This window comes from Nicotiana sylvestris, chromosome 10 (genome assembly GCF_000393655.2).
Source record: "Nicotiana sylvestris chromosome 10, ASM39365v2, whole genome shotgun sequence".
In the NCBI taxonomy this organism is placed as follows: Eukaryota; Viridiplantae; Streptophyta; class Magnoliopsida; order Solanales; family Solanaceae; genus Nicotiana; species Nicotiana sylvestris.
In genome coordinates, this window is record NC_091066.1 from 131131661 (window position 1) to 131147667 (window position 16007).

General features: G+C 41.3%; 1 long non-coding RNA gene across 2 annotated transcripts; it reads left to right on the forward strand.

The window, feature by feature from the left end:
• The first annotated feature begins 7659 nt into the window (after positions 1-7659).
• Positions 7660-12369, forward strand: LOC104228322 (uncharacterized). 2 transcript variants are annotated; one of them, XR_711319.2, is made up of 3 exons: positions 7660-7796; positions 11512-11628; positions 11698-12369. It is a non-coding gene; the product is annotated as an uncharacterized lncRNA (long non-coding RNA). The 2 variants fall into 2 exon arrangements; XR_711320.2 differs by having other exon boundaries at positions 7662-9566.
• Positions 12370-16007: the final 3638 nt, after the last annotated feature.

Genomic DNA, 16007 nt, shown 5'->3' on the forward strand with positions numbered 1-16007 from the left:
GAACACTAACTCTTACACATACACGCTAAAAGGTGCACTGGGCCAAATATCATGATAAATCTCAGTTAAAATTTCACCCCAAGGCTCTCGAAAAGAGTCCACTAAAATAGCTAATGTTTCCCAATCAGTAATTTCTACGTAATTAGCCAATTCAGCTCTTTTTAACTAAAAAGGGTGTACATGTTTAGGAATAGAAACATCAAGGCCCATTTTAAATTCATTAAACTCCCTAAATTTCTTTTCTCTTTCCCTTCGTTCAGCCCTTCAATCCCTTAAATCATTCTGTCTCGCACTTGGGATATTCCTGATGACTTCAAGCTCCGAGTCTGAATTATTATAGAAATAAGTTATGGACGGCGTACCCTTCTACGTTGTCTCCTTCCTTGACTTCGAGAACTCCCACTTGGAGTTCGAATGTCACAACCCTAAACCCGGACCCGGTCGTGATGGCGCCTCTCATGAAGACAAGGCCAGCCAACACATTCCCATTTCAATTTTAAGCAATTTAAAATAATAAGCATTAAGTCTTAAACATCATAGAAATAATCCCAAAATGATAAGCAGTGAACATTACGGTTTGCGGAAATAACACCCAACACAGCCCGATACCGAGGTGTCACTAGTCATGAGCATCTAAAATCTGGAATAAGACAAGAAAGTCTACATAGTTTAATACAAGTCTAAAACAGGGAGAAATAAGATAAGGGAAGAAGCTCTGGGCTGCGAACGCTGGCAGCTACCTAGAGAATCTTCAAATCTGCCTGAGCTGGAAAGATCAACACTCGGTAGCGGGACCAGATGCGCCTGAATCTGCACACGGGGTGTAGGGAGTAAAGTGAGTACTCCAACTAAGTGAGTAATAATCATAAATAAAGACTGAAAGCAAGAAATCAGGTAAGGCACATCATAGGCTATAAGGAAGCAGTATAAGCCAGCAAAATAGTGAAGCAGTAAAGATGCGTAAAATTACTGAGTTCAGTTTAACTTCATAAAATGCCTTTTTAACAATTACGCAAGCAAATGACAGGCAAATAGGAAAAGATAAACACATAAAGGGTCGCCCCTCGGGCAAAATCATAGAACAACACCAGCCCCTCGGGCTATATCTCACATCACAATGGGTACCCGCGCTCACTAGGGGTGTGCAGACTCCTAGAGGGGCCCCTTACGGTCCAAGCGCAATATCAAGTCATCTCGTGGCATCATCACTAGGTTCTCGGCCTCATATCAACAAACCACCTCGTGGCGCACATATCTCAAGCCCTCGGCCTCATAATCATAATCAGCGTTTCCTCACAACATAGGCCCCCAGCCTTACTCAGTTAGAATCTCACAGCCACTCGGGCAATAGTAAAACATAGTGCTCAGCCCAAAATATCATTTAAGTGTTAAAGCAGAGTAAACGTGGCTGAGTTATGAAAAACAGTAGAATATAGCATGATTGAGTTCAAGTATAAAGTCAAAACAGTGAGGAAATATCAATAAAAATCCCCTAAGGGTTCAAATAGTTGGCACGAAGCCAAATTATGGCATTCAGCCCAAAACATGATGATAACAAATAGTTTTCAGTCAAGTACGCAGTAAAATAGTCATTCGAGATGGACTAAGTCCCAATCCCCAACAGTGCACGACCCCACACTCGTCATCTAGCGTGTGCGTCACCTCAATATAGCATAATGATGTGCAAATCCGGGGTTTCATACCCTCAGGACATCATTTACAATCATTACTTACCTCAATCCAGTCCAAACTCTAACTCACGACGCCTTTGCCCCTCGAATCGGCCTCCACTCGCGTCGAATCTATCCAAAATCAGAATCACGACGTCATAATATGCTAAGGGAACGAAGCCCAAGCAAAAATAATCAATTTACAACATAAATCCCGAAATTACCAAAACCCGACCCCCGGGCCCACGTCTTGGAATTCGATAAAATTTGCATCAATAGATTCCTTATCTCCCCACGATCATACGTATCAAAAGTACCAAAATCCGACCACAAATGGCCCCTCAAATCCTCAAGTCTAGGTCTCCAATACCAAGCCTTAGTTTCCCCAATTTTAACCCTTAAATTTCATTAATTATAGCTCTAATCCGTGAAATAATACCATAGGAACAAGTTTTAGGTCCAGAATCCTTACCTTAATGAAGTTCCCTTGAAATCCTTCTTCAAAGTCGTCCAAAAAGCTCCAAAGCCGACTTAGAAATGGTGGAATAGCTCAAAAATTGCGAAGGAAGCAATTTATATGTTCTGGCCCAGGGACTTCGCATCTGCGGCCCAATTTTTGCTTCTGCGGTACTGCATTTGCGGTCAACCAACCGCTTCTGCAGTTTTTCACTTAAGTCCCAACTTTCCGCATCTACGATGCTAACTCCGCACCTGCGCTATCGCAGGTGCGGTTAACCAACCGCTTCTGCGGTCACAGCCTCCCCAGCCACTTTCAGCTTTTGCGGCCTTCTTCCTCGCATCCGCGACATCGCACCTGCTATCCCCAAATCCGCAGGTGTGGAAACATCAGAAGTAGAAAATCTACAGCTTAACCAAAAATTCCAAACACTCCGTCCACCATCCGAAATCACATCCGAGGCCCCGGGGACCTCAACCAAAAACACAAACATATCCCATAACCTTATTCAAACTTATACCAATCTTCAAAACACCTCAAACAACATCGAATCAACTAAAACACATTGGATTCAAGCCTAAGTTTCCAAAATCTTCCGAATTTCGCTTTTGATCAAAAACCTAACCTAACCACGTCTGAATGACCTGAAATTTTGCACACACATCCTAAATGACACAACGAAACTACTGCAACTCTCAGAATTCCATTCCGACCCCTATATCAAAATCTCACCTATCAACCGCAAAATGCTAAAAATCCAATTTCACCAATTCAAGCCTAAATCTACTCCGAACCTCCAAAATTCATTCCGATCACACTCCTAGTCCCAAATCACCTCCCGAAGCTATTCGAACCATCGGAACTCACATTTGAGCCCTCTAACACATAAGTCAACATCCGGTTGACTTTTCCAACTAAAGCTTTCTCAAAAGAGACTAAGTGTCTCAAACCTTACCAAATCCTTTCCGAACCCGAGCCAACCAACCCAATCACATATAGAACCGATAGACAAAGCAATAAGAAGAAGAAATGGGGAAAACGAAGTGGTAACTCATGAGACGACTGGCTGGGTCGTCACATCCTCCCCAACTTAAACAAACATTCGTCCTCGAACGAGTCAGGAAACATACCTGAAGTCTCAAACAGGTGAGGATATCTGCTCTGCATCTCTTGCTCGGTCTCCCAGGTAGCCTCCTCCACGGGCCAACCTCTCCACTGCACTTTTGCTAAAGCTATATCCTTTGATCTCAACTTTCGAACCTGACGACCCAAAATAGCTACTGGCTCTACATCACAGGTCAAATCATCATCCAACTGAACCGTGCTGAAATCCAGAACATGAGACGGATCCCCAACATACTTCCGGATCATGGAAACATGAAATACCGGATGCACACTCGACAAGCTAGGTGGTAAAGCAAGCTCATAAGCCACCTCCCAAATCCTCCGAAGCACCTCAAAAGGACCAATAAATTGAGGACTCAATTTACCTTTCTTCCCAAATCTCATAACACCCTTCATCGGTGAAACCTTCAATAGAACCTTCTCGTTAACCATGTAGGACACATCCCGAACCTTCCTGTCAGCATAACTCTTTTGCCTTGATTGCGCTGTACGAAGCCTCTCCTGAATTACCTTCACCTTTTCTAAATCATCCTGCACCAAGTCTGCCCCCAATAGCCTAGTCTCACCGGGCTCGAACCAACCAACTGGAGACCTACACCGCCTCCCATACAAAGTTCCATATGGATCCATCTGAATACTCGACTGATAGCTGTTGTTATAAGCAAACTCTGCAATCGGTAGAAACTGATCCCATGACCCTCCGAAATTAATGACACAAGCGCGCAACATGTCCTCCAATATCTGAATAGTGCGCTCGGATTGCCCGTCCGTCTGAGGGTGAAAAGTTGTGCTCAACTCAACTTGAGTACCCAATTCCCGCTGCACAGACTTCCAAAACTGCAAAGTAAATTGAGTGCCCCTATCTGAAATGATAGAAACTGGGATACCATGAAAACGAACAATCTCTCGGATATAGATCTCTGCCAACCGCTCTGAAGAATAAGTAGTACACACAGGAATGAAGTGCGCGGACTTGGTCAGTCGATCCACAATCACCTAAATAGCATCGAACTTTTTCAAAGTCCGTGGAAATCCAACTACAAAGTCCATAGTGATCCGCTCCCACTTCCACTCTGGAATATCCATCCTCTGAAGCAAGCCACCGAGTCTCTGATGCTCATATTTCACCTGCTGACAACTGAGACACCGAGCTACAAATCCCATAATATCCTTCTTCATCCTTCTCCACCAATAATGCTGCCTCAAATCTTAATACATCTCCGTGCCACCCAGATGAATGGAATACCGCGAGCTATGGGCCTCCTCCAGAATCAACTCCCGAAGCCCATCTACATTGGGCACACATATCCGGCCCTGCATCATCAACACCCCATTATCACTAATGGTCACATATCTGGCATCATCATGCTGAACTCTATCCTTGAGGACAAGCAAATGCCGATCATCATACTGGCGCTCTCTGATGCGATCATATAAGGAAGACCGAGAAACCATATAAGCCAATACCCGACTGGGCTTCGAAATATCTAATCTCACGAACCGATTGGCCAAAGCCTAAACATCAACTGCAAGAGGTCTCTCCCCAACTAGAATATATGCCAAATTCCCCATACTCATCATCTTTTGGCTCAAAGCATCGGCCACCACATTGGCGTTCCCCCGATGGTACAATATAGTAATATCATAATCCTTTAGCAACTCCAACCACCTTCGCTACCTCAAATTAAGATCCTTCTGCTTGAACACGTGTTGGAGGCTACGATGATCAGTAAACACCTCACAAGACACACCATACAAGTAATGCCTCCAGATTTTCAATATGCGAACTATGGCAGCCAACTCCAAAACATGAACGGGGTAGTTCTTCTCATGGGGATTCAACTGAGGAGAAGTATAAGCAATAACTCTACCCTCCTGCATCAATATACAACCAATACCAACTATCGAAGCATCACAATACACGGTATATGAACCTAACGCTGATGGTAAAACTAACACTAGAGTTGTGGTCAAGGCTGTCTTGAGCTTTTGAAAGCTCTCCTCACACTCATCCGACCATACAAATGAAGCACCCTTCTTAGTCAACTTTGTCAAGAGCGATGCGATAGATGAGAAACCCTGAACAAACCGGTGATAATAGCCTACCAAACCAAGAAAGTTGTGAATCTCTATGACTAAGGATGGTCTCGGCCAACTCTAAACCGCCTATATCTTCTTCGGATCAACCTGAATACCCTCGCTGGACACCACGTGCCCAAGAAAGCCACTGAACTGAGCCAAAACTCATACTTGGAGAATTTTGCATAAAGTTTCTCCTCCCTCAATCTCTGCAACACAACTCTCAAATGCTCCGTGTGCTCCTCCTGACTACGCGAATACACCATAATATCATCAATGAAAACTATGACAAACGAGTTGAGATAAGGCCGGAATACGCTGTTCATCAAATGCATGAATGCTGCTGGGGCATTGGTCAGCCCAAAAGACATCACCAAGAACTCATAATGACCATATCGGATCCTGAAAGCTGTCTTAAGAATATCCGAGTCCCTGATCTTAAACTGGTGATAACCTGAACGGAGATCAATCTTGGAGAACACTCTCGCTCCCTGAAGCTGGTCGAATAAATCATCAATACGAGGCAAAGGATACTTGTTCCTAACTTTTACTTTGTTCAATTGCCTATAATCAATGTACATCCTTATAGTGCCATCCTTCTTCTTCACAAATATAACTGGCGCACCCCAAGGTGACATACTAAGCCGAATGAACCCCTTATCGAGGATTTCCTGAAGTTGCTCCTTTAACTCATTCAACTCCACTGGTGCCATACGATACAACGGAATAGAAATGGGCTGAGTGCTCGGCACCAGGTCAATACCAAAGTCAATATCCCTGTCCGGTGGCATGCCCGACAGGTCTGCAGGAAACACATCGGGAAAATCCCTCACAACTAGAATAGAATCAATATTGGGAGTCTCTGCACTAACATCCCTCACAAAGGCTAGATACGAAAGGCAACCCTTCCCGACCATACGATGGGCCTTCAAGAATAAAATTACCCTACTGGGAACATAATCAGTCAAACCTCGCCACTCAATCCGTGGCACACCTGGTATAGCCAATGTGACTATCTTAGCATGACAATCCAAAATAGCATGACACAGAGATAGCCAATCCATGCCCAAAATGACATCGAAATCCACCATACATAATAGTAAAAGATCAACTCGGGTCTTCAGACCCCCAATAGTCACCACACACGACCAGTACACATGGTCTACAACAATAGTATCGCCCACCGGGGTAGATACATGAACATGAGAAACAAGAGACTCACGGGGCGTACCCAAATAACGAGCAAAGTATGATGACACATAAGAAAAGGTGGATCCGGGATCAAATAATACAGAGGCATCTCCGTGGTAGACTGAAATAATACCCGTAATAACAACATCGGAAGCAATAGCATCGAGTCTAGCTGGAAGTGCATAGAAACGGGCCTGACCGTCACCTGATCGACCTCCCCCTCTAGGGCGAACCCTAGCTGAACCTCCACCCCTAGCTGGGTGGGTGGGTGGTGGTGAAGTAACTGGTGCTGAAGCCGATGACTGACTCCTCTTCTGAGATGAACCCGCAAGACGACGAGGACACTACCTCCACATATGACCCATCTCTCCACACTCATAGCAACTCCCGGTGTTGGAGAAGGGGACTGAAGAGAACCCCTAGCACCGGAGTGACTAGCAAATGCACCTGGCATAGAAGAGCCCTGAACTGATAGAGCACGGGATGAACTCTGAACTGGAAGGGCTTTAAGTGATGACTGACCCTGATGAGAACTGTGAGAACCATGACCCGACGACGCCCCACGATAACCTGGGCAAGCTAGCTGAGCATGCCTAACGGGACGACCTCTGCCGTGCTGAAACTGACCTCTCGAAGAAGCACCACTATAACTACCAGATCCTCGAGGCCTCTTGGCCACCCTCTCCTCTCGCTCCTGGCGACGAACAGACTCAATCTCACGAGCAATGTCCACAACCTCCTCGAAAGTCGCACCAGTCACCCTCCACTACTAGAAAAATGCAAATTTCCTAGGGAAATTTCCCACTAATATATTATTAGTGGCAGTTCCCACTGAAATATAAAAAAATCTAGTGGGAAATGGAAAAGATTTCTTTTACCTTTTTTTTAAAAACGTTCCCACAAACTATAGGTGGAAACTAGTTGGCGCAAAAAAGCGCGCAATTTGTTTCCCACCGAATCAGTGGGAATATCATTAAAAATAAAATTATTAAATTATACCCAGTGAAACGGTAGGAATTCGGATAAAAAATTAATTTAATATTTCCCACACTGATGCAGTGGAAAGCTCAAAATTTCCAACTTTGGCAAAAACCGCGAGCTTAAAAAAAATTTCACCAAATATACCCAGGGAATCGTTGGGAATGTCTTTCCATTAGGCGTATATCCTTATTTTTCTTCTCTTTTAATTTTCACTCTCATTCTTCTCTCTCTCTAGTTCTCTTGGCTGAAACCTCCATTCTTGCCCTAGAGCTTTCACTCATGCAAAATCACAGGTAAGTGGCGCCTCTCTCTTTCTCTCTCGCTATCCCCCCCCCCCTTTCTTTCTTCCTTTTCTGATTTTACCCTAAATGCCTAAAAACCTAGGGTTCCTCCATGCCTGAAAATCTAGCTTTTGTGTGTATGTTTGTGTGTGTAGTATGGTTCTTGGGTCCTGAGTTCATAGACCTATTTGAATTTTTCTTCTCCTTTCACTTTAATTTTAGAGGATTATTATTAGATTTTGAACTAGATTTAGATTTACGAATCCTGAAAGAATTTTTCTTCGATATTGGATGTTAAGTAAAGGTTTATATAGCTGGGAGGCTGCAATCTGTATGAAAGTTACAGTATCGATAAGAGCTATGCTGGTGTACTCAAGCTGGGACTGAAGTTAATTTCTTTATAACCCATTATATAGTTCAGGATGTCAAATTAATTCTGATGAAGAATCAAAATACTTGCAGGCCTAATTTCCTTAAAAATAAAGCACCAAAACTTTTGTTCTCAATATTTAGCCAAACTTGTTTTCTGGTTGGTATTGTTGTTGAAATAAAAGAGCAGCTCAAAAAGATTAGCTACTGCAATCTCCTCACAATCCGTTCAAGAATTACTACAATATGTTGTAAAGTTACCTTCAATTATTCAAACTAGAGCAATCCATTCAAATAATATATACTAGTTAAAAAGCTATGATATTTAATAGCTCGGAGCCCATGTATTCTTTGGTGGATAACAATATCCTACAGGAATTCAATGAGTATTAACAGATCTTTGGAATGTTTCTCCTTCCAAGTTATAATATAAAGTGAAGGTGTATCTCTCGTTGGGTGGGGATGTTTGGGGGGGGGGAGGATCTAACCTCCTAAGATATTCATATTTCATCAAATAGGAAAAGTGTTTACTCCAAAACTCCATGCCATCTTGCAATATAGTTCTAGTTTTGGCAATTGCTTGCATATCAGACAGGTGTTGTACTGAGAACATTGGTTGGCCTGCAGCCGGCTTACTGAATAGTCATTAACATTATTTCTATCAAGAATCAATTTGTTTGGTCGTTTAAAAAATGTCAAGCAAAACTATTTATGCAATTTCCAATTCAGAAACTTTCCACTCAATTCAATACACAAAGGGAAGGAGATATGTCTTTAATTAATCCTATCTTTCTTTCTTTTCAAGAAAATCTCATAAAGAAAAAGTAGATTTAGCCATATGTGAAGAAATAGGAAAAGTTTCTTTGAGACTGCAGAAATAGGAAGAGTTTCTTTAGATAGAGTGAATTATCGTTCCAATTCTCATTTTTATGTAGTTTGGGTTTAGGAGCGATATTGTTGTCCAACTGACTTCTTTTCTTAATTTGGGCTCTACCGTACCCCCATGCTATTAGGATTGAAATTTGTTAGTTAATAAATGACATTTGTGTTTGAAAAATGCTATTAGTGTGATACTCTAGTGGCTGCAATTGACAGTCATGGAGGCAATATAAATAGAGCCAAAGCTTTAAATTAAATCTCATCCTTGCATACGTATATTGAATACATACAATATTATTGGAAATTATCACATTCTCTACTTTTTGGTCTTCAGATTTAGGTGCAACACATTTACGTTTCAAGCTTCTTGCTTTTGTACCACTTGGCCAAAGACCATTTTACTCCTTTTGAAAATTATAATTATCAGCATTTTTTAAGTATAATTATCATCTCTTTTACTCCTTTTGAAAATTGGACCAAGAATTGAAGATACAAAAGTGTGAAAGAAGACAAAATCAAGTTACAAGTCTTGAGGTAACTTATATCTATCCTTCAAGTTTAAATTTATTTATGGATAATAACCAATGTGTTAGAATCTTGGTTTGACTTTTCTTGACTTATAAAAAGACGAATAAAAGTTAGTTCTCTAAGGTATATTATTCATAATTAATTGTAAACTAAGTGAGTTCTTTAAGGTATACTATTCAAGATTAACTGTAAACTAACTTGAAACAAATAAATTGTTACAAGTCTATTCATTTATTTGTGTACTAGATGGAACATGAACATCGTAGATGGATGTACGATAGGAATCATCCTAATCGTTGTGGCTTAAAGGAAGAATTTGTTGAAGGTGTTAAAGGATTTATTGCTCATGCAAAAACACTTCCTGAATTTCGTAACGAAGGAACAATTAGGTGTCCTTGTGTGAAATGCAAGTGTACAAAGTTGTTGCAACCAGAAAATGTTAAAGATCATCTTTATAGCAAGGGGTTTAGGGAAAATTATTATATGTGGACTGTTCATGGAGAGAACTATTGTAGTGTTGGTGATGTTCATTTTCAAAATCTAGTTAGTGGTGAAAGTACACAAATGGAGAATAATGTTGAGAATTCTCGATTACATGAAATGGTGTCAGATGCTTTTGGTTTTTACCCAGGGGTTCAATCACAACAAAATGTTGTTGAGCCTCCCAATGATGAGGCAAAACGCTTCTATGAATCATTAGAGTCGGCTAGTCATCCACTCTATAAAGACTCAATGCACTCTGAGTTGTCTGTTGCAATTAGATTACTAACTATTAAATCAGATTGGAATATTTCTCAAGCGGGCATGAGTACTATAATTGGGCTCATGTGTGAAGTTAATCCTAGCATTAACTTACCCAATGATTACTATAAAGCAAAGAAATTGGTTTCCAAGTTAGGACTTTCCTCAAGAAAAATTGATTGTTGTGAAAATGGTTGTATGTTATATTATAAAGATGATGCGGCTCTAGAAGCGTGCAAATTTTGTGGACTGTCTCGTTTTAAGGAAGTCACAAATGCCAAAGGTAAGAAAGTTACAGTTAAGAAGATGCATTACTTACCAATTTGTGGACTGTGTTTATACAATTAAGTTACTTATAAGGTAATTACTATTAGTTCTTTTGTGCTTCTGCTTTTGTTTGAACATTCATAAACAAAATGGGTAGGTTGGTTTTATGCATATAATTGTAGTATGATAGATTTCAGTACCTTAATGTTCCATACTTATACATAATATTTTGGGGTAGTAGTGTTAGCATGCTACATTTGTAGTAGTAATAGTATAGAGTTTAGACTTAAGTTGATATTTCATATTACAATTCCACATTTTCTCTCTACTCTCTTGTTTCATTATTGCATAGAGGTAGATTTTAGAGTATTAGCTTTCATGCTCTGTAAAAATTTTAAAGTAATTGGAATCTTTGTTTTCTGTTAAAGTAATTGGCATTGTAGTATAGAGTGAACAAAGCTAAGATTCACCAGTTATTTTGTACTATGTGGGATCTGGGCTTCTTTCTTTTTTGACTAAAGATAATGTAGGTGGAGAGCAGTTAATGAGTTCATGGGTTGTTTAATTAGGTTCTTGAATGTCTCTATCTGAGAACCGTTTTTGTTCGTGGCTAATTCTTCTTGAGGTAGTTGATAAAAATACTATCCTGGAAATTTTGTTTGATTATTGAATAGAGAAGTTGGAATTTCCGAGGTTTTTTGAAAACTTGTGATTTGTTTATGCCCAATTATTTGATTGGTCAGTTGAAAAGATATTGGGCAAGATCCTGATTTCCGGATACAAATTGGAGTTTTGGATATATATGGATTTGAATGCTTTAAGCAGAACAGTCTATATTGAAATCGAAGATTATGAGATGCGGCTGCCGGTCATTTTCAAGAATAGAGAACCGTTTCATGGACATAGCACTTTAATTTTGCTTTTTTCATATTTTATTTAACAGGAAAAGTCTTTAAAAAGACCAGCTACTCAAGATGAGGTATTTGAGCATACACATATGATCAAGCTAGAGGATGAAACAAAGACAACTTGGATCGAGCCACGGGCCGAGACAACCTATGTAAGATTTCAAGTTACTTTTTAATACTTTTCATTAATTAAATTTATTCATATAATAGTTGTAATGCAGAATACTTTCAAACAATCCTTGGAGGAGTTCATTCAAAGCCAACCAACTGATGATCAAGGAAAGCAAATCCAACCATCCCAGGAGAATTATATGGATTTGTGGATTAAGGCGGCTAGTGGCGTACATAAGGGAATAGTTTACGGCCTTGGATCAGAGTTTAGTTCTAGTCGTCGGTCGATGGCTCTTCTTCCTCAAAGTCCTCGATTAATCAAGATGAGTTTGAGCTATTGAATAGAAGAATAGCAGAGATCACTGAGTTGTATGCACAGTAAAGGGCTGCGCGGGAGGAGGCAAAGCGAAGGGAGGAAGAAGATAGGCAGAGGGATGAAGAAATGAGGCGAAAGGATGTTGCATTTACACGTGTCACTGGTGACGTTGAAAGCCTCAAGGCCCAGCTAAACTACCTCTTAGCATCTGGTGGATTTCCCGTGCCACGTTCTCCATCACGCTCTAACAAGACCAAGACTAAGGAGTAGTTTCTTTTATTAATATGATTTTGGGTAGGACTATGATGGTGGATGTTATGTATCAATTGGATAAGATTGAATGCTGAATTTCTTATTTGAATGTTAAGTTGCATTATTGGTTTCTAGTATTTTCAGTTTTGGTTGGTTGTTAATTAATGAAATGGATCGGAAGATGCTGATTTTTATGTGCGAATGTTTAATTGTATTTAGGTTGTTGGTGGTTGTATTTTTTTGTTTGGCAAGTGGTGCAGTATGTTTACAGCATTGTGCACAAAAATAATTTCCAGATTTCCCACGGAATTGCCACTGATTTCGTGGGAAGGTTCGTCACTTTTGTTGCAGAACTTGCATATTTTCCACTGATATCGGTGGGAAGTTCATACGTTTTTTCATAATTTGCATTTATCCCATGATATTGGTGGGAAAGTTCATACTTTTATTTTCATAATTAACACATTTCACATGGATATCGGTAGAAATGTTCATACTTTATTTTTCAGAACTTGCATATTTCCCACGGTTATCCGTGGGAAAGTTCATACTTTATTTCCAGCTCTCCGTGCATTTTTCTCATCACTTCCCTGGCTAGTGTATTAAAATTAATAAAAATTACTAATAATAGTTCCCACTAATTGTTGGTGGGAAATTTCATTATTTTTTCTATTAAAGTTTCTCAGGGAAAACAGTGGAAAATTTTCCACCGCTTCTCTGGGAAGATATTTCCCATTAGGCATTTTCCTGTTGACTCCTTTCGGTGGGAATGCAGTGTGAAAACTTGATTTTCCCACTGATTTCGCCGTGGGAAATCCATGTGTTTCTAGTAGTGCTCTCCCTGGTCATAAGAATACGAAGCTGATAAGTGAGGCCATCAACAAACCTCCTAATCCTCTCTCTATCTGTCAGATCCAACCAAATCACATGGCGAGCTAACTCAGAGAACCTCATCTCATATTGCATCGCAATCATCTCTCCCTAACGCAACCACTCAAACTGCCTGCGCAGCTCCTCTCTATGAGACTACAACACATACTTCTCCAGAAAGAGAACGGAGAACTGCTGCCAGGTAAGGGGTGCTGCACCAACAGGCCTACACCTCTCAAAAGTCTCCCACCAAGTGAAGGCAGCTCCAGAAAACTGATAAGTAGTGAAAGCGACCCCGCTGGTCTCCAAAATACGCGCTGTACAAAGCATCCTCTGACACTTATCCAAGAAACCCTGGGCATCCTCGCCCCCTGCACCACTGAAGGTGAGAGGCTGAAGTCTACCAAACCTCTCCAACCTACGCTGCTCATCCTCTGGCATGGAAGGAAGTATATAGTCCTGAGCAGCTGCAACCGGCTGGGCTGGATGTGCCCCCGGTGTCTGAAGTCCCTGCACGACCTGCTCAGGTGTGCGAGCGGCGGGAGTCTGAGTGCCTCCCCCGGTCTAAGAAGTAGCTGCAGTTGTAGTGACTGAAACCGCCTGAGCTAGGCCAGTGCAAATTGATAGAATCTGAGCCAAGACCTCCTGAAGACCCAGAATCACAATGCGCACAGATGGTGCCTCAGCTGGTGCTGCTGGAGCGTCCACAACTGGGACCTGATCCTGAACTGGGGCGGCTAGTGGATCTGTAGGTGCTGCTCTAGCTGCTGTGCGGACCACACCTCTGCCCCTACCGCGACCGCGTCCTCGGCCTCTAGTGGCCACAACTGGTAATCGTTCATCCTAACCGGTAGTGCGTGTCCTCACCATCTGTGAGAGAATAGAATAACAGAAGTTTAGTACTCGGATCAACCAATTCGCACGATAAGAATTTCAAGAATATGAAATTTTTCCTAAAGGTTCTGGAGCCTCTCAAGGATAAATAGAGACGTCTCTGTACCGATCCGCAAGACTCTACTAAACCTGCTCATGACTCGTGAGACCTATATAACCTAGGCTCTGATACCAACTTGTCACGACCCTAAATCTGGACCCGATCGTGATGACGCCTCTCGTGAAGACAAGGCCAACCGACACATTCCCATTTCAATTTTAAGCAATTTAAAATAATAAGCATTAAGCCTTAAACATAATAATAATAATAATAATAATACCAAAATGATAAGCAGTGAAAATTACGATTTGCCGAAATAAAATCCAACACAGCCCGACACCGGGTGTCACTAGTCATGAGCATCTAAAATCTGGAATAAGACAAGAAAGTTTACATAGTTTAATACAGGTCTAAAACATGGAAAAATAAGATAAGGGAAGAAGCTCTGGGCTGCGAACGCCGGCAGCTACCTAGAGAATCTTCGAATTCACTTGAGCTGGAAAGATCAACACTCGGTAGCGGGACCAGATGCGCCTGAATCTGCACACGGGGTGAAGGGAGTTAAGTGAGTACTCCAACTCAGTGAGTAATAATCATAAATAAAGAATGAAAGCAAGAAATCACGTAAGGCACATCATAGGCTATAAGGAAGCAGTAAAAGCCAGCAAAATAGTGAAGCAGTAAAGATGTGTAAAATTACTAAATTCAGTTTAAACTTCATAAAATGCCTTTTTAACAATTAAGCAAGCAAATGATAGGCAAATAGGAAAAGATAAACACATAAAGGGTCGCCCCTCGGGCAAAATCATAGAACAACACCAGCCTCTCGGACTATATCTCACATCATAATGGGTACCCGCGCTCACTGGCGATGTGCAAACTCCTGTAGGGGCCCCTTACGGCCCAAGCGGAATATCAAGCCATCTCGTGGCATCATCACTAGGCTCTCGGCCTCATATAACCAAGTCACCTCGTGGCTAACATATCTGAGGCTCTCGGCCTCATAATCATAATTAACGTTTCCTCACAACATAGGCCCTCGGCCTTACTCAGTCAGAATCTCACAGCCATTCGGGCAACAGTAAAACATAGTGCTCAGCCCAAAATATCATTTAAGTGTTAAAGCAGAGTAAACGTGGCTGAGTTATGAAAAACAGTAGAATATAGCATGACTGAGTTCAAGTATAAAGTCAAAACAGTGAGGAAATATCAATAAAAATCCCATGAGGGTTCAAATAGTTGGCACGAAGCCAAATTATGGCATTCAGCCCAAAACATGATGATAGCAAATAGTTTTCAATCAAATACGCGGTAAAATAGTCATTTGGGATGGACTAAGTCCCAATCCCCAACAGTGCACGACCCCACGCTCGTCATCTAGTGTGTGCACACCTCAATATAGCACAACGATGTGCAAATTCGGGGTGTCATACCCTCAGGACATCATTTACAATCATTACTCACCTCAATCCGTTCCAAACTCTAGCCCGCGACGCCTTTGCCCCTCGAATCGGCCTCCACTCGCATCGAATCTTTCCAAAATCAGAATCACAATGTCAAAATATGCTAAGGGAACGAAGCCCAAGCAAAAATAATTAATTTACAACATAAATTCCGAAATTACCAAAACCCAACCCCCAGGTCCACATCTCGGAATTCGATAAAATTCGCATCAATAGATTCTTTATCTCCCCACGAGTTCATACATATCAAAAATACCAAAATTCGACCACAAATGACCCTTCAAATCCTCAAGTCTAGGTCTCCAATACCAAGCCCTAGTTTCCCCAATTTTAACACTTAAATTCCATTAATTATAGCTCTAATCCGTGAAATAATACCATTGGAACAAGTTTTAGGTCCAAAATCCTTACCTCAATGAAGTTTCCTTGAAACCCTTCTTCAGAGTCGTCCAAAAAGCTCCAAAGCCGACTTAGAAATGGTGGAATAGCTCAAAAATCGCGAAGGAAGCAATTTATATGTTCTGGCCCAGGGATTTCGCATCTGCGGCCCAATTCCCACTTCTGCGGTAGCGTATTTGCGGTCAA